The sequence below is a fragment of the Carlito syrichta genome, unplaced genomic scaffold (genome assembly GCF_000164805.1).
Source record: "Carlito syrichta isolate Samal-C Ts95f unplaced genomic scaffold, Tarsius_syrichta-2.0.1 Scaffold115728, whole genome shotgun sequence".
NCBI lineage: Eukaryota > Metazoa > Chordata > Mammalia > Primates > Tarsiidae > Carlito > Carlito syrichta.
Window position 1 is genome coordinate 502,559 of NW_007059824.1, and position 23,701 is coordinate 526,259.

Consider the following 23,701-nt stretch of genomic DNA (forward strand, 5'->3'; position numbering starts at 1 on the left):
GGGTGCACTAAATGTTTCACATCACTCTACCCCCATTATTTTTAATTATGAAAAAATTTCATATGTATAGAAAGGTTGAAGCAATTGTGTGGTAAACTCCCTAGATTATACAATGAACACGCTGGTATATTTTCTTTATCACATTTCCATCAGCCCATCTTATTTTCTGATGCATTTCAAAGAGAGTTGAAGCCTGTATTTCATTAACTAGAGCTCAGTTTAAATCACTTTTGAATATACAGTCGCCAATGTCCTCACTCAGCCCAGAAAAACAAGCAGGGATTGTTATCCCACATTTGACAGCTAAGAAAAAAACAAGTTCAGAAGTGAGATTCCTGGCCTCTAGTTGTAAAATGAGTTGAAATACATAAAGCAGAGTGTTCTAGAAAAACTGAGAGTTGCTATATTATTGTTATCATCATCAGCATCTCAGCAAACATCCACACTAAAAGCTCTTTGGCTTTCTCTGCATGGAGTCCAGTACGTCTTGGGGTCCTAACCCCTCCCGGCCCCCTTCCCCATTCCTGTCCCCCAGTTCCTTTGGCACCACCCTTGGGCCCCCAGGGAAGCTGCTGAGCCAGTGGCGGAAGGAGGGCAGCCACCCTTCCTGGCAATTCCTGCCCAGGTGTCTGTGCCCTGCCCCAGCCTGGCCAGAGCTGGGCAGAGTGCGGCCAGCAGAGGCTGCAGGGGTTAAAGGGGGTGTGGCCGGAGGAGGGGACCAACTGCTGCTGACTCCAGGAAGGAGGCGGGGCACTGCTGGCCCGCCCATGGGCTGTCCAGGAGGGAGCCAGGCCAGCAGAGCCCTCTGCTCAGTCCCTCCAGCAGTGGCCCTGGGACCAGCCCTGCTCCTGGCACCCTGCTCCCTGCCTGACACAAGCTCACTCACCACCACCTTCCTCTGGGCAACCAGCTTCTCGCCAGCTACAACCGCACCCCTGCCACTGGCCACAGTCCCTGTCCAGGGACACCCCCCCCCCCCGGGCTCAGACACGCACCCTTCTCAGTGACTCTTCTGCAGGAAAGGTGAGGGTGTGTGTGCGTGCATCTGTGTGTGTGTGTGTGTGTGTGTGTGTGTGTGTGTGTGTGTGTGTGTGTGTCTGTGCACGCGCGCGCACGGAGGGGAATGGAGTCCGCCAGGGTTGCAGGGCTGTTGGTGCTAATGCTGTCAAAAGAGATCAGGGAGCACATGAGGGGAAGATGAGGTTCGCCTGCCTGGTCCCATGTCTCTGGGTTCGACCAGGCCCCCAGAGGCCAACCTGCCAATCCCCTGTGTGGAGATGTTTCTGTGGTTCTGGCAGGGATGTCTGGGGTGTGGCTGTCTCTGAGCTCTGCGAGAGCCACCAGTCAGGAGTTTTGTTTGCTGGGAAGTTGCTGGTGTCAGTGGCTGCTTGGGACTGACCAGCTGGGGAAGTGGGGTGGGACACATGGACCAAGAACAGGGAAGGCTGGGGATCTCCTCTGCTACCTGCCTACCCATGGCCGGCATGTGGGTGTTTTTTCCACTTTATTTCGGGAGTGCGGTCAGGGACCCTTCTCCCTGGGGCTCTGTCTGCTCCCAGGGGGCCGACCTAGGCTTCAGGGAGGTGGGCCTGGCAAGGGTAGAGCTCAAAGCACTTTCTCCCACTCTGCTCCTCAGCCCGGGCCCTGCTCTCTTATCTGTGGGCACAGCCTGGCATGAGAGCCCTGACCCCTCCCCAACCACCAGCTCTTACTCCTTCCTACCCCTCTGGGCAGCAATGGCTAATCCAGGTGGTTAATGAACAGACATGGGCGCTGCCTTCCGCCCCCTCCTTCTTCCTCACCCTCCTCTCCTCCTCTGACTCTGATGTCCTGCCTGCCATCCCTTTCCAGGCTGGAGAATCCATGCAGAGCTGTCCTCTGTGTCTGTCCCCCACCCCCAATTCAGGACCTGGGCCAGGACGACCTGCCCAGATGTTTTAGGCTGGCCACTGTCCTAGAGGAGGAATCTGGGTGGGGTGACTTAGGGGCAACTCTGAGAAGCCAGCTGTGCTCTCAGGCTGGGCTCCTTGCAAGGTGTGGGATGGGGGGATTAGGGGGTAGGATGGGTCCTGGGAGAGGGGGAGTCGGATAGGGGAGGGCAGGAAGGCAGGCGGTTTGGGGGTGACACTAAGAGGGGGAACTGGAAATGAGAGTTCCAGAGTCACTGGGGACAAGGAAGTCTCCTCTGAAAGCCCCAAATGCCCCTTCAGTGAGGCAGAGCAGAGGCTGGTGAAGAGGGCATGGGGAGAGCTCTCTCTCTTCTCCTCTAGAAGCTGCTGGTGTGGGGTGGGGACCGCTGGGGCTCAAACTTGGCCTTAGGTTGCCCCAGCCCTTGTCAGCAGGAGGCTACTCCTGTCTTCCCCACTCCAGATCTCCCCAGGTGCCTTCTGTCTGACATTGCTGGCCCAAGGTGAGGGAGAGAGGGTCCGGGTTGGAACTGAGAGTTAAGTGGGGAGAGCCCTGAAAACAGTCAGTGCTGGGGACCCAGCTTGGAATTGGTCTGGACTCTACTCCCCATGCAGGGTGGGAAGCCAGGGAAGAGTGGCCTGGGCCAGGCTGGGAGGGTCTCAGCCAGTCCAGTTGGACTGCCAGAGTTGGGAGCCAGCATTGGGGACTGGAGCTGAGATCTTGGGTGGTAGTGGAGGCCCCTGGACCCTCTACTTCCAAGCCCCTGGCCTTGAGCTCCTCTGTCTGTCCTTCCCCATCCCTCATCGCACGCTTCTTCATACTTGACTTCCCTCAAAGCCCCAGGGCAGCACTTCCATGGGGGTGGCTGTGTCAGGAAGTATAGACAGAGAGGCTAGTGACCGGACCGAGAGGCTGATGGCCGGACAGAGTGGGGCTGGACTGGGATGCATATGGGTTCAGAGATGACTTTACTGTCTTGTGACATTCCTCAGTTATCTGATGTGCTGTGGTTGAAGCCTTGGAGTTTAGGAACCTCAGGGTACTGTTTCTACTGAGGTAGGAGCAGGAAGCAGCGGGGGGGGGGTGGACTTTACTTCAGTTGAAGGAAGGGGAGCCCCGACCGAGGTGGATGCTCGACTCAACTTTAAAGAGCCTCCTAAGGGCCTTGCCGGGTCAGCAGGAGAGGGGGCTGCCGTGGAAGGTAGTGGGCTTCTCATCCTGGGTAAGTTCAGACAGAGTCTGGACAAGGGCTTGGTTGGAAGGACTTCTGGGCTGGGATGTGGTTAGAGGGGATGACCTGCATGGTCTCTTGGGATGCCGAGGGCCTGGGATTCTTGGAGTCGGGGAATTCTCTGACACCAGAATGGAGGATCAGGAAGCTCTGGCCTCTGGCCTGGGATGTGGGCACAGATAGGACTCATAGGGCTCCTTTCCCGGTCGGTGTGTGAGGAGCAGAGACCCTGATGCCGTGCCCTGGCACTGTGCCCTCCTTCACGCCCAACCCTCAGCTGTCCACCAGGTCTGCCCCAGCTGCCTCCCGCAAAGGTTTTGGGGTTCTGCCTTCTCCTCTAGGCTCACTCTGGGCCTTGCCTACTGGTTACCTCTGTGAGGGCTGGACAGACAGACCTGTGGGCTCTGTGACACCGTGAGGAGTGGAGGGCACAGCAAACACCACAGACCTTGCCTCTCACCCTCGGTCGTGAGAGCTCATGCCCCCTGCTGAGGGACTCTGTGACCAGCATTCAAGGACACAGCGGGGGTGGGGGAGGGCTAGGATGTTGGGCACCTCGAGCCCCTGCCCACCCTGGCCTCCCCCAAAGGGGCCTCCTCAGTCAGCCTGAGCATGGTAGGCAGAGGACAGTGCCAAGACCCAGATGCAGAAAAACCTGGGTGGGTCTCCTTTGAGCCTCAGTTTCCACATTTACAAATAATGCAGGGTTGTCAGGGCAGCTCGAAGTGGTTTATGTACCTAGCATGGGGAGGGGGTACAAGCCAAGGCAGTTGTTCTCAAGGGCCTCTCAAGAGGGATGGGGGGAGGAGCAGTTCCCCTTGCAGGAGCCTCTCCAAACCTGTTTTCCCTGTGGTGGGCAGGAGAGCATAGACAGTGGGGGTGGGGTTATAGACGTCCCAAAACCAAATGCATGAAGGCTTGGGCTTCCCGTGATGGAGGTGTCGGGTGGGGAGTCAGGGGGAGTTCGGGATGGGCTTGGGACCCACCTTGGGCTCCATCCTTCCGACCCCAGCCAGCCCCCACCCCACAGCCCCTCTGTGACCCCTCTACTTCTGAGCAGAAGGGATGAAGGAATAGGGGACTGAGGTTACCTGAGTCAACCCCAGCCTCTGATCGGGGCAGCCCCCTCAAAGTCCTGGCTCTGAGAGGGAAGTCCTTTCTAGTGTCTAACTCCAGTTCCTTGTCTCCAGTCAAGGACTAGATGAGGCTACTTAATTAGGATATTCTTCTCTGGGGTTTGAAGGCGATGGGGAGAGGGGCGTGGGGAAGGAACGGGAGGCCAGAGTGTGCCAAGGGTGGGCAGCTGGGTGAGAACTAGGCCGGCTGGTGAAGGCTTTTGCCTGCAAGCGGTTCTGGCTTTTTGGCTTATTTCTGAGACCACGAGTCTCTGATCCCAGAAAGGGAAGCTGAAGCACAGCTGAGGTAGAGGAGTCAGCAGGAAAGCCCTCCCAGTTACTGGACTCTGAAAAAAAGTAAAAAACCAAATCAGAAGGGGGAGGGAGAGACTGTGTGTGAGGGGAGTAGGGGGCAGGTCTAGATTTTTGTCCCCAGCAACTGTCCCCACATGGCCTCTGGCTTGGTGGCTCCTTGGCTGGCTTGCTTTTAGCTCTCCAGAACCATCACTGTGCAGAAGTGTGGGCACAAGTGAGCTGGAACCAGGGGTGGGGGTGGCAGGGCTTCCACCTGGCAGGCCATGTCCCCCTCCCTGTGGCCCTCCATTATGCAAGGTCACACCCGGCCAACCTCTCTTTCCTCCTCGCCAGTCGCCCAAGGCACTTTCCCATCCCCGAGGGGGAGGCCTGCGTCCCCAGTGCAGCCTCCACCCAGGTTGGTGGCCGTGACCATCTTCCTGCTGGCCCCCGCCTTGCCTTCCCCCGAGCAGGGTGACTGGCCTCTGTGGAGTTGAAGCTGGTGTGGGAGAGGTGGAAGGTGGGCCTGAGCCAGTCCCTGGCGCTGCCTCCTCCAGGGCTAGTCTGGGCTCTGTGATCCCTGCCTTTTTAGGGCTGGGAGCCTGTAGCTCGGGCAGGCGGGGAGTGAGAGGCTGGAGGGCCTGGCCCAGAAGGATGGGGTTGCGGGAGCTGATGCGAGTGAGGGGCCACAGGCACATCTGGATTGAATCCTGGGTCTTCTGCCACTCTAGGGGTCCTAGTCCCAGGTCCATTTGCCCCAGGGACCTTCCTAGACCTTCTCTGGCAAACACGTGGGACTCCTCAACACTCTCTGCTCCTTGTGAGTTTCCTGTGTGCTCACCTGTATTCTAGCTGGATCGCAAGCTCCTTGAGGGCAAGCCCGCACCTTTTGCATCCCTGGTGGTCCTTGCTGTGCCTGGGGGTTACTGCTGGCCATGGATGACCAGCTAGTGGAGGGCAAAGGGATGAGAGTTTTTGACAGGGCCTGGTGAGGGTTGTTTAGATTTGGATACGGGGCTGTGCCCACTGCAAGGTCTATAGTGGGCAGAGGATATGAGTCTAGCACCAGAGGGCTGGGGTTTAATCATGACAGTTCAATCCTTACCGGTCGTGTGGTCTTGGCAGGTGGCTGGACCTCTCTGAGTCTCAGTTTCCTCACTGTATAATGGGACAATAGCACCTGCTTCGTGGTGTGGTTGTGACAGTCAAATGAGTTAATTTATTTAAAGCACGTTGAGTAGTGCTTGGCACAGAATACGTGCTCCATTAAGGTTAGTCACTGCTATTTTTATTAGTGATGGTGGTGGTGGTAGTCATCGTCTCTCTCTTCTCGTGGTTGTTCCATCCCTAAGATGGGGAGAATTATGGGATCGGAGAGTGGAGGGGATGGTGGCATCATTTTCCCTTAAAGGGTCAGATCCCAGAGAAGAGTCTTCCTTTCCCCCCCACTCGATCTCTCTTCCTCTGCAATTAGGGAGCAGGCAGGGAGCTGAGTGACCTCTGGAGGCCTTGTCTGCCCAGGGAGCCGATGCAAATCTGTGTTTACGGAAGACTCTGAGAAAGTTGCCATCACCGTAAACAAGATGGTTTACAATATTATAAACCAGTCCTAGCACCCCTTCTTGGATCCCATCCCAGCCCTTGATGGGAGTCACATAATCAGAGACTCCCAGACCTGACCTCCAGGAAGGCTACTCTGGACCACGGGCTGTACCCATAGAGGTGCCGTCTACATTTTAAAGTAGAATCTTGACGTAACTGCCACAAATGTTGTGTCTTCTGCCTTCGAGGTCTCTCTGAAATCTAACTCTCATTCCTCTTGCCACAACTCTAGCTCAGCCCCTTGCAAGGGGTAGGGAGAACCATGTCCAGCCCTTCCTGTGTGCCATATAAGCTGTGAGCTTTGAACTGGTGGTAGGGTAGGGTTCCTGGCCACACTCCCTCCCCATCCCAGGTCTCTTCCCTCTCTGGGGTGCTCTGCTTTCCGGTGCCCCTGACATTCCTCATTAGCAGGGGTCAGTCCTCAAGGCCTGCCAAGCTGCCTTCTCCACCCAGCCCGGTTCCCACCCAGGGAGGCTGGGGTTGCTCAGGGTCGGGGGTGAGCTCCATTTCCGGACCCCTGGCCCGCCCAGTTGCAGCTGCAAAAGGCATTAGGCTTTTTTTTTCTTTTTTCTTTTTTTTTTTTTTTGAGAAAGCAAGGGTTTGGGTTGATGATGATGACAGCTGGAGAGGACTCCTGAGCACAGCCTGGCCCTATCTTGCTTCCCCTCCCTGGCCCCTGCTCACCTCTGCCCCATTTCTAGACCATTGCTCATTTAGAGGTGGGCCTCACCTTTGGCCCTTGACCTTGACTAGACCTGCAATCAACTGGTCTACATTCCCCTTTATGGGAGCAGTCTGTGGGTTCAGCACTGGGCTTGGAGCCAGGGTAGGGTGTGGGGGGTGGGGTGGAGGGCTTTGAGAGAAGTTTGAAAGAGGGTCTCTATCCTGGGGGTCCCTCTCATCCAGGCTGGAGGAGAGCAGTGCTCCTCAGGCTAGCATATCTGAGCGTATCCCTAGCTCTGTCCCTTGTCTCTGGAAGTGTCCCTTTTGTGTCCCTGCCCTCTCTGGGCCTCAGTGTCTTCACCTATAAAATGAAGGACAGGAGGGTCTGTGAACCCCTCTCCCCCGGTCCTCCCTTGGTCTCCCTGGTCCCGGGCTGTGGAACTTAACCTTGGATTGACCTTGCTTCCCTCCCTGCCCCGCCCCCACCTCTGGCAGTAGCTGGCAGGAAGTCCTGCTGATTAGGGCCCTAATCACCGGCTGAGACTCCCAGAAACGGCAGAGCTGGTTGAGCGAGAGGGACCGCCAAGCCAGGAAGGGAGGCTGGCATGGGGAGAAGCCTCCACCCAGGGACATGAGCTGGGGTGTCGGGCTGTGATTGAGGGTGGCAAAGATGGTCTGGTCCCAGGGTGGGCTCCTCGGGTCCGGGGCTGTGCCTCTCTACCCCCTGTGGAGGCTGTGTGGCAGCGGCTGAGTCTGGCTGGGCACACAGGGCCTTCTGATTGTTCACTTTAAAAGCCTTTTAGGGCATCCACCCCATGCCAGGCAAGGTGCCAGGTAGGGAGTTGGAAAGGCCAGGGAGACACGGTCTAGTGGGAAACAAAGGGGAGTAGACAGAGTGTTTCTGCAAAATGCAGCAGGAACATCAAGCAGGAAGCAGTTCACATGAGCTGAAGGAGTGGGGAACGCTTTCGAGAAGAGATGCCCTTTGAGATGGGCTTTGAAGGTTGAGGAGGAGTTTTATAGGCAGGAAAAGGAACAAAGAGTTCTTCGGGCACAGGGACCAGAACATGCAGGTGAGGATACACAAAATAATGGTTCCAGTCCTGTGTTAGAGTCAGACAAGCTTGGGTCTCCCTCTCAGCTCTGCCGCCTACTTCTTGTGTGACATTGGTCCAAGCCTTAGTGTCTGTAAAATGGGGTTAGTATTGCAGCCTCGTGGTGCTGGGGTGGGATGAAGTGAGATACTCTTTGTAAAGTGCTCAGCTCAGAGCCTGGCACAGAGCAAGCCCACAGTACGTGGGGTGTAAAATGGCATGTGTGGGAAGGAGAGCCTGGAGCTGGGGAGGAGCGGGTATTCTGAGCCAGGTTAAGGAGGGGAGCAGCAGAGGACTTTCATGTAGGGGAAGCATGATGAGATTATGATTTAGGAAGGGCAATTGGACAGCTGTGAAGGTTGCACCAGGCAGGGGAGGCCCAGGAACAGGCCGTGAGCCAGGACTTGGGCTCCTGGAGTCCTGTGTTCAAATTCCTCAGCCCTGGGTCTGGGAAGTCTCTCCCAAGTCATTCCATCTCCCTGGGCTTCTGTCCAGTATGCAGTCCTCTGCTCCTGGATCAGGAGACCAAGAAAGCACCAAGATCTCCTTCCTGGGAGATCTTGCAGGCCAAGAGAGAGAGCCCTCCTTGGCAAGTTTGCACGCTTGACACTGGGAGGGATGAACTGAGGGTAGATTGCAGGCAGCTCATATTTCCAAGGCAGCAAGAAGCATCTTTTGGGAACCTCCTTTATCATCTGACCTGGTACACAGTAGGCCCTCTCTGTTTGTTGAATGAATGAATGAATGAATGAATGAACAGGAGCATCCATTAGTCACGGCGGAGGAGCCTGTCTGCTCTGAGGCCTGACTCCACTTGGCCTGGTGAGTGTGGGGACAGGGGCTGCGTGTCGAGCCAGGAGGAATGTTGAGTATCTCGAAAGCCTGGCACGTCACAGGTGCTCAGAGAATGTGTCGGTGAAGGATTGGGGCTGGCAGGAGCTTTTCCTTTCCAGATCAAGGGCCTCCCAGGAGGCAGTGCGGTGCGGGGTTCAAGTTCACAGGCTCGGCAGCCACTCTGACCCCACCTCCTGCAGGCTGTGTGGTCATGGACACCTTCCTGAACTTGCCAGTTGCTGCCTTTACTCATCTGCAAAGTGTGGGAAACAGATAGAGCTGGGCCTGGCACACAGCCTGCACTGTGTGATGCTCGGCTGTTGTTGTTGATGTCAGTGTTATTACTATTACGGGTGCGGAGGAGACAAGGAGCCAGGGCAGGGCCTCTTGGCTGAGATGCGTGCAGTTGCCCACTGGGGGAGGGGAGAGCACAAGAGATAGATGAGGCTCCTCTGGGAGCTTAGGAGGAATTCGTCAGTGGCTCACAAGCTGCTTCCACCACCACACATGTGGCTGCCTCCTCTGTGGCCGGCTGAGCCGAGCTGAGCGTGGGAGCAGAGGCAGTGACCAGGCCTGGATTCCAGGCTGGAGTCCTGGGAGAGCAGGGGTGAGCCGGGTGAGGGGTGGTGGGGGAGGAGAGGTGAGTGGGGTGGAGGCCAGGACTCTCCCAAGTTCCCAGCTGGGACCCCAGGAATTCCTTCCATCATCTCCTGCCAGAGGGCCTGACCTTCTAGCTCCAGAGCCTCGGGAAGGCCTTGGTCCTTCTCCCTGCCTCCCGGGCCGACTGAGTCTGTGGCCTGGAGCCTGATGCCTCTGTGCTGTTAGAAAGTGATTCCTCCTGCTAACCACTGTCTGGCTGCAAATCCTCCCCCCCACCCCCCTGTCTTCAGCTCTCCCGTCTCCTGTGTTACAGGATGAACAGCAGCTTTGCAACAGGAGGGAGGGAGAGTGGACTTCAGGGGCCTGCCCTGATTTGGGACAGAGGGAGGGGTCTGGGTAGCGCAAGGGAAGGACCGTGACAGGGGAATCAGGTGGTCTGCCAGTCTCCTTCTGGCACTGTGTGACCTTAGGCAGATTGCTTCCCCTTCGGGGCTTCGATTTCCTCGTGTGGGAGATGAGAGTTGGAGTTAGGAATGTCGTCTCTTTACCGGCAGTGCTGAAATTTGGCAGGTCCTTGGATCTCTCTGGATAGAGAGACTCCTCCTCTTGGGGTCTTTGGCAGAACCATCTGGCATGGAGCCGGGAGACCTGCAAGACTCTTGGGGCATCTACAGGGATGCAAGCTGGGAGGCTGCAGAGGTCCCTCCAGCACTGGGATTGCCCTTTCCTTGCCAGGGACCCCTCCCCCAGGCAGCTTGGTTTCTTGGAACAGAGCAGAAGGCAACAGCTGTCAGGGTTGAGCTGGCCAGAATCTCCCGTCTCTGTCCCAGTGACTCAGGTGGGGCTGCGCTGGCAGGGTTGGATCCGGCGTAGCGAGGGAGGGGTCTGGGCAGATCTACTGGCTCCCCCCTTCGCCACCTTAAGGAAACAGAGTGGGAGGAAGTGACGTGCTGAGGACGAGGGTGCAGAGGCAGAGTGAGTAACGGTTGTGAGTAATGGCTCCCTGTCTCTGCTGGGCAGGTGGCTCCTAGACTGTCCAGCGCTGTCTGGGGTTCTGGAAATGCTCCCCACAGGCCCAGCCACTGACTCACAGCAGCCTGGCCTCCCCCGTGCTTGTCCTATTTAGGAGCTGGGGATCCAGGCTGGCAGAGGCCCCTTGGCCACACCCCCGCTCCCTTTGCCTCTCTGTGTATCTCCGCATCAGTCCCTCCACCACTTATCCCTGACTCCCCCCGCCCCAGACCCTGCTGCTGTGCTGCCCTGTCACCTAAGTATCCAGGCCACCTGGTTTGCCTGGAGAAGTGTGGAATTTGCAGCCTGGCTGTCATGGGTTTGAGTCCACCCCAGCTCAGCCACTCATAGGTGTGTGGCCTTGGCCAACTCAGTTCTCTCTAAGTTTTAGTAACCTCGTATGGAAAAATGGGCTATTGCTTAGGGAACCTGCAGGCTGAACTTATGGTTGAAAAGATCAAATATAACGTGCCTGAAGTGCATGCCCCTTGTATGTGTTCAAATGATGTGTCTCCACAAGCCCAATGCTCTGTTTTGAGCCTCCTTACCACCTCTGTCCTAAAATTCCTGCTCCCCATCCTTCCATCCCCTGATATTTAGGCTGTTATCCTCCTGCCCCCTCTACCCTGTTTGTGCATCTGCCCCTTCATTTCTTTTTTTTTTTTGAGTCGGAGTTTCACTCTGTCGCCCAGGCTGGAGTACAGTGGCACACTCATGGCCACCCCAGCACTGACCTGCTGGGCTCCGGCGATCCTGCCACCTCAGCCTTCCAAGTAGCCAGAACTACAGGCGTGCGCTACCACACCTGGGTAATTTTTGATTTATTGTAGAGACGAGGTCCCGCCAAGGTGCCCCGTCTGTTCTTGAACCCGCGGGCTCAGGCAATCCACTCGCCTTGGCCTCCCAAAGTGCTGGGATTACAGGCTGAGCCACTGAGCCTGGCCTGCTCCTTCATTTCTGACACCTCCCACCCAGCTTCTGTCAGTGTGCCTCTGCCCTTTGCCCACTATTCCAGAAGGATAGAAGAGCTCACATGGGGCGGGCTAGTCCTAGGGGAGTCCACCACCTGCCCAGGCTGCAGGAGGTCTTTGAAAGGAGCACAGAGGTCTGGGTGTGCTTCAGGGGCTCAGGCTGCTCCTATATCCGCCGCCTCTGCCGGCTCACAATCCTCCTTCCCCATCCAACACATGGGCTCCTTTCTCCACTCTGGCTTCCTGCAATAGGCTGTGCTCAGGGCCACGCAGACTGCCCCTGACAGTGGGTGTGTTGGCGGTGCTGGTGTGTTTCTGTCTGCGTGGCTCTGCTTGGGGTGGGGCTCGAGCATGGGGAGTGACTTTGCATCTGGGTCTGGCAGTGGTCGGTGCAGTATGGATCTCTAGCTGTTCTGAACTGTGTGTACACCCGGCTGTAGTGTCTGGGTCTCCAGGTCTCTATCTGATGTGAGTTTTCTCTTCTGTCCTTTTAAGATCTGCCTGTGTTTTCTGAGCCAGGTCTTCCTGGCCCCCCCCTTCCCCTCCAGACCTGGTTTCAGATGCGTGCATCTCCAAGGTCCGCCCGGGAACAAGGAAGCATTGCAGGGGGGTGGATATGCGTCACATGGAGCCAAACAATGCTGGTGACAGCCATGCCTCCTCTGGCCTTCAGTGCTGGCCTGGTGTCAAATCTCTGCTGCTGCCTAATTGGGAGTGAGAGGGGGCTTCCTGCTACTCGGCCACAGATGTGTTTCAAGGAGCACCGGGGCCCTGGGTTGCCCTGCCCTCAAGGTCTCCTGCTTCCGGGCTCCTGGTGCAGCCTCCTCCTTCAGAGCAGAAGGGGTTCCAGAACTCCAGCCCTGACCTGCGCTAACTGTGCAGAACAATTACGCTTACTCTTCCCGTTGCTATTAACCTTTCTGCACCTTCCACGCATGGGACAGGAGTTTTCCACGTGAGTGAATTTTCAGATAACTGAAGCTTATGCCATGGAAGAGTTGAAAGCACAGAAAAAGAGGTGGATTTTTTTAATGAGGTCTCTTGCATTGTATGGTGAAATTCCACACTTTCTTTGACTTATGGTTGATGGAATCTTAAAAATCTTCAAGTGGTTCAAGCCTATAAACCCAGCACTTTGGGAGGCTGAGGTGAGAGGATTGCCTGAGTCCGAGGGTTCGAGACCAGCCTGGGCAACATGGTGTGATCTCGTCTCTATAAAAAAACAAAAAATTAGCTGGGTGTGGCGGCTCGTGCCTGTAGTTCCAGCTACTTGGAAGGCTGAGGTGGAAGGATCGCCTGAGCCCAGCAGGTTGAGGCTGTGGTAGCCAGGAGCTTGCTACTGCACTCCAGCCTGGGAACCACCTCTTTCCTCTCCTTCTGTTGTTCCTCAGTTTCTTCCTCTGTAAAATGGGGATAAGAACAGAACCTGCTTCACAGGGTTGAGGTCAGGCTTACATGAGTTGAGATGCATAAGATGCTTAGAATTGAGCCTGGTGCTTGGTAAACATGGTAGGATTTACTGGTCTCACTGTGAGGCACAGAAAAGTCATTGCCTCTGGACTAAAATAGAAGGGAACTCACGTTTACCAGGCATGTGCTATGTTCTAGACATTTTTACTGATGCCGTCTTAGTCAACTGTATTTAGTGATTTGAGTCACTCTGTGAAGTAGGTCTCCTCACACCCATTTAACAGAGGAGAAAACTGAGACTCAGGGAGGCTAAATAAAGTCTTAATAGCCGGTCTGTGGTAAAATTGACATTTGAGGCCATGCTGCCAGTCCATTGCTTGTTCTATCCTTTTTCTTACCCTTCAGCTGGGAACGCATGACCTCTTTGTGTGTTGGAATTTGGAAACAAGGGTCTGCGAACAGGTGTTGTGATCTTATAGAATTGAATCTGCTCCCAGCTACTGGGTTTTGGTTCCATGAAAAGCTATCTGGAATCAGGCAATTAGGCAAATTTACCTTTGAGGGGTTGGGGAATATAAAGGCCATAAATAGTCTTAGAATATGGGGTTTTCTCCTGCGTAATATGTGGCTGGGTTTGCCTCCACCCTGTACCTTCTTTTGGCAAGCCTTGGCTTCTAAAAAGAGAAGTGGACACCAGGAAGGACTTCCTGATTGCCGGCTACATAGAGCAGTGATATATGCAGCTTTGAGAGCCCGAAGAATCAACAAACATTTAAGGCATCTCTGCACATCTGAGATTTTGTTTTACTTTTGAATGTTTCTGAAGACAGAATGCACTTTATGATGGATGTGTACAATTCGGGCAGTGTTTTTCCTGCTCAAAAGCTGTTACCCAGTTGATGGTGTTCCATACCATCAGTGGTATCCTAGAAATTGGGCGACAGGGCAGTAAACACCTGCAGTCTTGCAAGGACCTGTTCAGGTGTAGAAGACAGAGACGTCTCTGAGCCTGTGCCCTGGTGGGCAGGTGGGCGATGGCCTAGTTTAGGAAGGCAGGGGCTAATTGTGCATGCGGGACTCTGATGTCTGTGTGGGTTTCATGGTGGCCCCAGCCTCAGAATCCTCTATTTGCGCCTGGCTCAGCCCCCCTACCTCACCCCACTCCCAGCCTACACTCACACCAGTGGTGGTTGGCTTGGTTTTCAGCGGTCCCCGAGACCTTTGGCTTCTTGGGTTTTCCCATTGCTCTTAGATATTTTTTCCCATGCATCCTTCCTGCCTTACTGTTCTAGCACAGCTTAGGGTCAAAGACTCTTGTCCCTTCAATTTCTCATCTAGGGACAGAAACCCTTGGTGGAGAGTGAGAGGGTGGGGTGGACAGCTTCCCTCTGGGTGTAATTTCTGGAAAAACACAGACTTGAATTCCAGTGCAGTCATAGGTCTTTTCATACCTCCACGAGAGCACTTACTGGGCTGTCTGATAATTCTGTTTACATGCCCTGTCTTCCCCACCGGACCACAAATTTCCCTCCTAGGCAGGGGCCATTCTCAGACGTCTCTGGGTGCTGAGCTGGGAGCCTGACACAGAGGGGACACTCAGCAGACATTGTGTGGTCTTGCTTCCCGAGCCTGATATGGAGGGGACACTCAGTGCACAATGTGTGGTCTTGCTTCCCTAACCTGTCACCTCCTCCCGCCTTGGTTCCACCAGAACCTTGACCACAGACCACAGCCCTTTCCTTGACCAGCTTCTTCTAGGAACTTCCTAGAAGCTCTGTTCTCCGTGTCACTTACCCTCCTTGCTTCAGAACTGTCCGGGAAGAAGGGGTGGGGTTTTCCTGCTCTTTGGGTCTCAGGAGAAGGCAAACTTTGAAGCCTCCATCCCGAACTGCCTGTTTATGCTACCTCTTCCAGAACCGTGGCCCGGCCTCCCCCTGTGCCCTCAGCAGCTCCTTCCTCTCCCTATGTCCCTTGAAGCAGCTCCTTAACTTACCTCTCTGCTCCCTGCCCAACTCAGAGCCTCTTCCAGGCTGTACTCCTGGGCTTCTGCCCACCCTTCATCCTCCCCTTTTCTCTGGGGGCATCAGACAAGCTGGACGCTTGTCTCAGCTTGGCCCTCCAGGCTATGCACAGTGTGACACAAGTTACCATTCTGACCTGCTTTCTCTACTTGGCCAGGTGTGCACTGGGCCTGGCCAAGGGGTCTCCTCTCTGTTTTCCTGACTCTGGCATCTCCCCTCCCTAGCCACCTCAGAGGCCACACCCTCCATGAAACTCTTCCTGTGACCCTCGGCAAGGTGGTGTGGTCCTGGGTAGAGCAGAGGCCTTGGTCTGGGTTTCCACAATTGACTGGTTGTGTGACCTTGGGCTGAGGATGTGACCTCTTGCTGCCTCACTTCTTCATCTGTAAAATGGGCTGATAGCCGCCAGCTCAGAGCACACAGTGGTGAATGAAAGCGGACCGTAGCGTGGTTATCTCTGACTAGAGCAAGGGCTTTGAGACAGAGAGGTGAGAGATGGGCATAGACAGAGAGACACAGCCAGGCCCTGACCGCCATATTAGGGCATCTGGACCTGGTCCCGTGGAGCTGGGAGCCATGCAAGGACTCCAGGCCGAGGAGTGACAGTGCTGGATGTGCATTTTAGACGTAACTCCCTGGCTGCCAAGTATTGAGTAGGTGGAGGGGGCAAGACCAAGGGCAGGGAGACAGGGGTTGAGAGGCTGCTGCTAATCATCCCCGTGGCTTAGGGGACTGCAGCAGGTGTGTATGGGAGTATGGCCCAGAGGGATATTTATTTAGGAGGAATTGTCCAGGCTTGGTGGGAGGGAGGGGAAGGTGCGGCAAAGAAGGACACTCAGGCTTCGGGCTTGAACAATTTTCGGGGTAGTGGGGGGGGCAGGGTGGGGGTGGGAAGTCATCAGTGCTGTGCAGGGAACTCAGGAGGTAGCCAACTATAAGGAGGACAGCGCATCCCGGGTACTGAGCAGGGTCAGGCCCTGGGCCCAGCCGTGCCCTCTGACCCCTGCTGGTGCTTCCCTGTGTCCCACCTGTCCTGCCCTTGTCGTCTGACGATTGCCAGCCCCTCTCACGCTCCCTGGCTTGCTCTCTTGTGCTCCTGGGGCATGGCACACAGTAGGTGCTCAGTGCAGGTCTGCTGAGTCCGATGCCTCTGATCCTCTTGTTTACCTGCGTTTGCTCCTGGCAGGTCTGGCCTCCTGTGTGCTCTCACCTCTCCCAGCATCACTGACTTTGGGTATGGGTGAGTGCAGCCCCTAAGCCGGGGTCCCTGGGGTATCAGCTTGAGTTCTCCAGAGGCAGATCTTCAGAGAAGTGGCTCTGCATCCAGCTCAGCACCCAGGAAGGACCCTCTGGATGCTATCATGTGCCTTCTTCCGGGCTGGCTTGGAAGGGGGCTATCTTCAGTGGTGGGGGCCCATTGGTCCCGCAGCTTGACCGATTAGATGCTAGACCCCTGTCCTTTGCTGTTGTCAGGACCTTCTAATGGACTGTCCTGAACTCCATGTTCCACAGGCTCCTGCAGTGTCAGGCACACCCGCTCTCCCTTCCTCCTGCTGACCAGGTTGTTGAGTGGCCCTTGTGCGGGGCTGGTGCTGCTCTGTGAGTGAGCATGGTTAGAGGGCCGGGAGGTGCTTGCCTAAAGAGGAACTTCCCTATCTGGAGAAGCCCTCTTGAGTGCCTTGCAGGAACTAAGCCTGACTGTGGGTTGGGTGGCTTTGAGGAGGGAGGGCCTGGGAGTCTTCTGGGACGACAGGAGGGACTGGGAAGACACAGAGGGCCACTGAGCTTCGGGGTCAGTTTGAGGGGTTCAGCGGTCCAAGAGGAGTGAGGTCCAGAAGGATTTCGGGGAGGGTGTGGAGGTTGAAGCCTTGGGGACGGTACCCCGAGTCAGCCCTGTGTCAGCCCTGTGGGACTCCCCTGTGTCCTGTCTGCCCAGGTTGGAGAGAAGGCCAGGCCCCCTCCCTATCCCCGCTGGCCCCCTGGCTCTGGAAGGGGTACTCAGGGCTGGGACGTGTGCCCCTGGCTCGAGGTGTCGCTGGGAACAGGCCCTTTCTTGCCTGCAGGAACTCGATGTACTTCCTTCCCTGGTCCTAGCGAGCTCTATATAAGGGAAGGAAACAGCCTAGCAGGCCGGGGAGCCTGGAGAGGCAGGAGCAAGCCCTGATGAGGGCAAGTGGTCCGGCGGGGAGGGCACAGGTCTGGGAGGAAGTGGAGCCAGAACAGGGCTGCCTTCTGCCCAGAACCCCTTCTGCCCAGCCCCACCTCCTTCCCTGGCTTCTAGGCCAACATTTGGTCCACTTGGCTGGGCTTCCCGGGCTGCCCTTGCCTGGCTCACAGGAACTTGCTGGAGTCTTTCTGGTGGGGACTCATGAACTCAGGTGCTGGGCTATCCACAGATGAGGGATCACTTGGCTGTTTCCTCAGTCATGGACATGGAGACTGGACCCTTCTGGGATTATCGTCTGGATTTTTCTTGACCCTTCTGGGGTCTGGTGTTGCCTTGATAACCAGGGCTCAGAAGCTGGCTGCCTCCTGGCCACAGGTTCCTAGGGTAGGGCCTTCCCTTCCAATTACCTTTGGTGTCATTCGAGGTGGGTGCCTGGAGGATAAAAACAATGGAATAGTATTCAACCTTAAAAAGGAAGGAAATTCTCATATATGCTGCAACAGGGATGAATCTTGAAAACATCATGCGAATTGTATTAGTATGCTCGGGGTGCAATAACAAAACACCATGCACTGGGTGGCTTAAACAACAAATTTATTTTCTTGCAGTTATGGAGACTGGGAGTGTGAGATCAAAGTGCTGACAAAGTTCAATCTCTTGAGGCCTTTCTCCTTGGCTTGTGGATGTAACTTCTCATGGTCTTCCCTGTGTCTATTTATGTATTCTAATTTCCTCTTCTTATAAGGGCACCAGTCATATTGGATTAAGGTCTACCTTTCTTTTTTTTTTTTTTTTTTTGCTGGAGTCTCACTCTGTCGCCTGGACTGGAGTGCAGTGGCCGCTCCCGGCCACCGCAGCCTCGACCTGTTGGGCTCCAGTGATCCTTCCACCTCAGCCTTCCAAGTAGCTGGAATTACAGGCATGCGCTACTACACCTGGCTAATTTTTTGATTTATTGTAGAGATGAGGTCTCGCCAAGGTGCCCAGGCCTGTCTCGAACCCGCGGGCTCAGGCAATCTACTCACCTCAGCCTCCCAAAGGCGCAGGATTACAGGCTGAGCCACCGAGCCCGGCTGGGCCCACCTTTCTGACCTCATTTTAACTTAATTGCCACTTTAAAGACCTCCATTTCCAAATAGTCACATTCTGAGGTCACCGGGGGTTAGGACTTTAAATACACATTTTGGGGGAGATTCACTTCAGTCCATAACACTAAGTGAAATAAACCAGATACAAAAAAGCCAGTATTGTATGATTCCTCTTATGTGAGGTACCTAGAATAGGCAAATTCATGGAGACAGAGAGTAGATTAGAGGTTACTTGGGAAATGTGTTGTTGTTCAGTGGGTGTTGGTCTTGTATGGGATGATGCAGAAGTTCTAGAAATGGATAGTGGTGACGTTTATACGTTATTGCAAATGTGCTTAATACCACTGAATACACTTAGAAATGGTTAACACGGTACATTTGAAGTTATGTACATTTTACTACAATCAAAAGAAAAGGGACTAGCAAGAGATAGGGGACAAATACCCTTTCGTCTATGAAATGCTGGTCTCCTAGATGCACTTGGGTCTCGTTTTGACTGAGTACAAGGTAGTTCTGTGCAGCCCCGGAGGGCCAGGAGAACTGGGGATGGGGAGAGTGCAGGAGTTTCAGATTTTATGTAACCAAGGCTTAGACCTTAGGTCTTCCTTGGGACCCTGGGGACAGGAGTGTCACCCAGGTGGGGCCCAGGTCATGTCACTTGCAGGGTAGCGAGGTGACAGGGGCAGTGCTGGGCAGCTGCCTGGGTTTTCTCTCTTTCTGCAGAACCGTGCTCAGAGATCACAGGCCAAGATTCCACTGCAGCTGACCACTCCCTGGGGAAGTCTATCTCAGTCTCGAAAGACACGGTCCTGAACACCATAATCCTGAGTGGTGAAATCCTGAAAGATCAAAATCTCCGAACACAATTCTGGAAAAAAAAAATTTTAAAATTACTTAAAAGATATTTATTTACATTTTTAAAGGGGGAATATTTGAGAAACAAAAACACAACAGAACACTTCATGGGCCACTTTACTCATTAAAATAGGCAATAATACATGCATTTGCAAGCATAAACACTAGGTATTCTAGCAACAGTCACATGGGTTATGAGCAGATGGACTATATTCATAAGAAAGAGGTCAAAAAGAGAAATGTATAAATGCATATCACTGTGGTTGGTCTTTGTGTGTACACAGCTTTCTAACTGCAGTCATCTGAAATACCATGACAAAAAACCTAAGTCCTTTGATGAAACTGATCAAAACCCTTGAAGGAGGTAGGCATCGTGGCTCATACCTGTAATCTCAGCACTTTGGGAGGCAAAGGCAGGAGGATTTCTTGAGGCTAGGGATTTAAGATCAGCCTGGACAAAATAGTGTGACCCTGTCTCTACAAAAATTAAAAAATTAGCAAAAGACTGAAGCAGGAGGATCTCCTGAGCCCAGGAATTTGAGGCTGCAGTGAGCTATGAGTGTGCCATTGCAATCCAGCTTGAGTGACAGAGTGAGACTCTGTCTAAAAAAAGTACAAAAACAAAAACACCTCTATGAGTCAACACTGCATAATCACTACACCAGTCACCCAAAGAGCCAAGATCTCAAGAAATTTTATCTCTCACAAATGCAGCAGTGATGGGATTATGATCTGAACCATTTTCCAGCTGATTAACCTAGGGCAAGTGACATGGCTTCGTGGAGCCTCCGTTTCTTCATCTGTGAAATGGGAGGATATAGCTGACTCTGCAGGCTTGGAGGGTCTCAGAGATCAGGCACATGATGGGATCAGCCCCAGTGCCTGCCACATAGTAGATACTTAACAAATGGCAGTGGTTTTTACAAATGGCCGCAGGTGCCAACCTTCCCCAGGCTTTGTGTCACTTCCATTCTTTTGAAAGACATTTAGTGTGTACCTACTGAGTGCTGGCTCTGTATCGGGACTAGTATGACAAACAAGGTATGCTTCCTGACATCATGGCGCTTGTAGTTAGGGCTGTGAAGGGATCTTAGTCATAATCCTACTGCAGCTGCATTTATGAGAGATAAAATTTCTTAGATCTTGGCTCTCTGGGTGACTGGTGTACTGTTTGTGCAGTGTTGACCCATCGAGGTGTTGTTTTTGTTTTTGTATTTTTTTAGGTTAGGTCTGTGAAGGAAGAGATATGGGTACGTGAGAGAGAGTCTCTCTCTCTCTCTCTTTCTGTGTGTGTGTGTGTGTGTGTGTGTGTGTGTGTGTGTGTGTGTGTGTGTGTATAAAACCTAAGGGAATCAGGGAGGGGCCTCTTTGAGGTGGTAACATTTAAGCCAAAGCCAGAAAGGAGGGACGCGGCTATGCAGACAGTTGGAGGAAGAGCATTCCAAGTAGAAGGAAAAACATATGCAAAGTCTCTGAGGAAGAACTGAGTTAAGTATTTGAAGAATTGAGAGAAACCCATCCCTTGTGTGTGGCTTTGGACCCTGGGCAACGGGGACGGGCACAAAATAAAGGTTAGGAAGAGAGCAGTGACCAGGTTACTCAGGAAGCTCCCCACTTGGGCTGACTGCTGTCTCGCACCTTTAAGACCCTCTCTTCCTGGGGGAGGCTTCACAGGTGTGCCCTGTTGTTGGCACTGTGCCCAGGGACCTTTGAGTTAAGAAAGTGCCAGTGATTGGGGGCTGATGAATGCTGGGCATCGGCTCTGGTCTGGGGAGCTAACTCTCCCACCAGCTGCACCATTGCTCTTCACCTTACAGTCTCCAGAGCCAGACTGTTTGGCTGCAGCCGGGCACTTGAACCTTTCTTCGCGTAGCCTCTTCATCTGCGAAAAGGGCATGATAGCATCCTGTGAGTGTGAGCAAAGGGCTTGGTACAGTAATGAAGCTTTGGTTAGTCTGAGCAAAGGGCGAGGTGCAGACACAGCACACTCACTCCTGGAGCTGTTACTGTTATTAGCCGCTTTGTGGAAATTCCTGTTTACAGGAGCGTCTGCACAGCAGAGAGGGCAAGAGCATGACTCGGGAGCCAGACTCTGGCTTCGCCTTCTGCCTCCTGTTGGTCAGCTTATTCGCCTCTGTGTGCCTCAGTCTCCTCATCCACAAAATGGGGATATTCATTATCGCGCCCAGGGTCGTTGTGAGAGTTGAATGAGTTAATTTATATAACGTGCAAAGAACAGTGCCTGGCGCAGAGCAAGTGCAATTGGAGAATTTGCTGCGGTGGCTTTTACTATTATTCTGTTGTTCAAAGTGACAAGACTGAGCATAAGGCCCCCTTCGTCCCAGGCGTCTCTAGGGGTTGTTTGAAGTATGCCAGGGGAAGGGACTGATTGAGGCTGATTTCCTGCATCCGTGCCCTGGAATTCCGCATTGCCAGCCCCAGGGAGGTGGGAGTGGGGGTGGGGTGGGAGATCCATGGCAGGGCTGGCACCCCCCAGGGTCAGTTTCCTTGCAGGGTCACCCCTCCCGGATGCCAGGACTCTGGGACCACAGGGCAGGGGCCACAGAGCGGCAGGGGGCCCTGGCTCTCCCTGGCACATTCCGGGCTCCTGAGAGGGTGGCCGGGGGCCAGGGTGCCGGAGGGAAGGAGAGAGCCTTTTAAGGAAACATTTCTCTGCTGAAAAAAAGAGAGAGGCAAGAAACACTGACACACACACAACAACGTTAGTGGGCCGGCCAGCCGGCCTGGAATGTGCAGCTGTGGGCGGAGGGTGGAGGAGGCCGTGGGGGGCGCCAGGCCCTCCGACTGGGGCTCGACAGCTCCCCCAAAGATCCAGATTCTCAGTGAGTGCCTCTGTCTTGGAAGGACAGGGAAGGGATCTCCTTTCCGCTGCCTTAGGGCAGGTCTGGGAGAGAGGCCTCCCATTTGTCTCAGAGAACACTTGTTCACGCTGCCCTGGCCTCACAATGTAACCCCGATCCTCTCCCTCACTTCCCCAGCCTCTAGCCTCTGAATGGGGACTTGAAACCCACCTCCTTTAACTGAGGGCCGCCGATGGGGTCCAGGGTCCGGGAGGATGTGGCAACAGCAGGCAGCAGCCTCTCCTGTTGCACTTGGCCTTCCATCCGGGCTCCTTGTCCAGCCCCAGCTTCATTCAGCTCAGAAGGAAGGAAGGTAGCAACGGTGCGGCCCTGTGCATTGTATCCGTTCCCACCAGGAGCGGAGGGACCCGTGGTGACGGAGTGAGTTGGGAGAGAGCCCTCTGGGGTCCTGGCCCATGACCTGGAAACTCTACAGTCCCCAGAGTGGGGTTTAGGGCTGTGCTTGGCAGGGCCAGCAGTGTCCCCTGTGGCTGAGACCTGGTCTGGTGGGCAGGGCAGGCAGGGAGCTCTGCAGACCGCAACCAGCTCTGGGGACCTTCCCTTCCAGCCTGTGCCCCAGCATGCTCCACCCCACCCGTGGGCTGTGTCCTTCCAGAGGCCTCTTCTAAAACTGGCTCATAACACGTGTGTGTCAAGAGCCCTGAACTTTTGGGAGCAGTTCTGTTCTCCTGTTTCCTCATTTTCCTGAAAGCGGGGCCACAAATGATAAGGTCCCTTTCGCAACTGTCTCATCTCGGGAATCCGACTGCCGGGGTTCAAATCCCAGCCACTTATCAGCTGTGTGACATTGGACATGTTGTTTAACTACTCTGTGCTCCTTGCATCTCAACTGGGGGTCAAAACAGTAGTACCTCCTTACTGTTTCTGAAAGGATTCAATGAATTAACCATGGGTAAAGCATTTGTAAGAATGCCTGTCATATAGTACACATTCAGGAAGCCTTGGATATTGGGTTTTTGGGTTTTGGGGGCCTCATATGATTCTCCCAACAGTCCTGGAATATTGTTGGGTACAGGGCGACAAATGCTAAGACTCCCCTCAGGCCTCTGCAGGAGAGTGAGCTGGGCAGGGAGCCTGTAGCATGACTGGGTCAAGAGCCCAGGGATGCTAGCTCCCACCACCCCTGCTCCTTCCAGAGTTTGGGGCATGTTGTCACCCAGGTGCTGACCTCGTCTGGGCTGGTGTTCCAAGCCTGGGGAATTCTAGGGCCAGTGAGATGACAGCAGGGGGCCAGATGGAGGGAGAGCCCAGCTAGGGTGGCCTCTGTGCCCAGCCACCATCACCACTCCACCGGGGTGGCAGGCAGGAGCGGCTGCCCACTGTCTGGGGGTGGCAGCTACCCCCTCTTTGGCCATCCACCCTCATGCCTGAGGGAGAGCCTCCCCCTCTGTGCCTTCCGTGGGCCCCTTGCCTGGTGTTCGGGTCGGGAATTGGAGCCAAGGTTGAGCTCCAAGAAAAACGTGTCCTGGCTAGAAAAAAGGAGCACACTGAGTCTCTGATAAATGCCCCTGCTAATTGTCAGGGTAATGGTTTGGCTGCCAGACCTGGCCAGGGGAATGTTTTCTCAAGGAAGAGAGCTATGGAGCCCTCTCTCCCTCCCTCTCTCCCTCCTTCTCTGCTTCTCTCCCTCCCTCCCTTCCTCCAGAGGCCCAAGTTGCCATCTCTGTCTCTGGATCAGAGAGAAAGATGAGGATGATGAAACTAATGAGATAGTAGCTCGTCCAAAGAGGGTGCTTTGCCCCTCCAAGCCATTCCTATTAGTCAGCAACCTGCTGGCTTTCTGTGGAAGGGCTGGCTGGTGGTGCCCTCCACCAACGTGTTTCCTGCACACTCCAGGAAACTTGGCCAAGCCAGTAGGAGCCTTCTGCAGCTCTGACCTTTGGGCGAGATGCCTTGGCATCTCGGAGGAGAAGGAGGTGACTTTCTCTTTTCGAGAGGTCTCTTTTTTTTTTTTT

The 23,701-nt window shown here is 54.5% G+C and overlaps 1 protein-coding gene across 1 annotated transcript in view; it reads left to right on the top strand.

Moving 5' to 3' along the window:
* Window positions 1-763: 763 nt before the first annotated feature.
* Window positions 764-23,701, top strand: part of TNS1 (tensin 1) — a 147,114-nt gene continuing 124,176 nt past the window's right edge. Inside the window, exon 1 of the mRNA XM_008073717.2 lies at window positions 764-1,023. The gene's annotated coding sequence lies outside the window, so the exon portion shown is untranslated. The remainder of the gene's footprint in view (window positions 1,024-23,701) is intronic.